The following is a 1,303-nucleotide window of genomic DNA, read 5'->3' as shown; positions in this document are numbered from 1 at the left end:
CATATTGTGACAATGTATAAGCTCATAGCATTTGAATATACTCACAATTCTTTGTTGTAACCGTGCATATCCCGTACGCCCTTTTTTGTACGGATACGCGGGTTTTGATGCCCTTTTCCGATTTTTGTCGCTTACTTCCTGGATAAAAAAGTTTAAGGCATATTAGAACCAAGTAACTTAACAATTGTATAATACCATAATTAATAGACATTACATGGAATTTTTCGTTTCTTCGTTTGGCGACAAAGTTATCCCATTCATCGGCTGAAATAATCTCGGCATACTTCATTGGCCGTTCTGCTTCAACAAATTTTCCTTCCTCATCCTTGAGAAATTTGTTGGACAAAAAGGATCGAAATCCTCGGAGTCTTTTTCCGGCCAATTGAATACAATATTTTTGCCGGCTTTCATCGATGTGAAAGGATCTCTAAAAAACATACACATGGAGTGTGTTATTATAAAGTAATATTATAACAATATATGGTCAACAAATAGTCAACAAAAAAAACATATAACAATATATGGTAAGTACCTGTATCTCGGACCATATTTTTTCTTTGCCAACCTTCAAGTCCGGACTTCTCCAATTATCACATGTAATCGGAATATGTTGTCGAACAAGGAAACCAATGTAACTTGCCAACATTGAACCGTTAGGCTCAATTAGTTGGTCTTCAGCACTCCAATGTACTTCAAATTTTACACCCTTGTCTCTTGCACGAATGATTGACTTCATAACAGTCAATCCTCGTTTGATTTCTTTTTCAACATTGTTACGTGATCCATTCGCGTCATGGGTATCGTCTTGGTTAGCCATTTTATCTGTAATATAGAAATGATTCAATAAGACCCAAGTAAGACAATGATTCAATACGTGAACACATTCATATACCTTCCATTTCTCTCATGTTACAACAATCTAAACTCTTTTTTTTTATCATTATTGAATACAAACTCACACACACCTACTGCATGCAAAAGACCAATGCAAACTTATGGTGTTTGGAACATGAACAAACTTGCATCCATAATCATCAAACTTCCAAGCACAAGCTCAAACACACTTCAAATGATATCAGTTTTCAATCAGAAATAAAAAACCCAGTTTGCCCTAAACAACATTAATCAACATAATGCACAAAATGTAAAACTAAGTTTAGAAAATGCCCTAATCAAACACATGAAGAAAGTGAACGGTAACGATGGAGAAGAGAAATACCTTCAAGGTGACGGTAACGATGGAGAAGAAAGTGAACAGTGACGGTGGACGCAGATAACTCAGTGAACGTGAACGCAGCAGCAG

The sequence above is a fragment of the Lathyrus oleraceus genome, chromosome 1 (genome assembly GCF_024323335.1).
Source record: "Lathyrus oleraceus cultivar Zhongwan6 chromosome 1, CAAS_Psat_ZW6_1.0, whole genome shotgun sequence".
Classification (NCBI taxonomy): domain Eukaryota; kingdom Viridiplantae; phylum Streptophyta; class Magnoliopsida; order Fabales; family Fabaceae; genus Lathyrus; species Lathyrus oleraceus.
The sequence above is the reverse complement of the archived record's forward strand: the minus strand, read 5'-3'. Positions refer to the sequence as shown.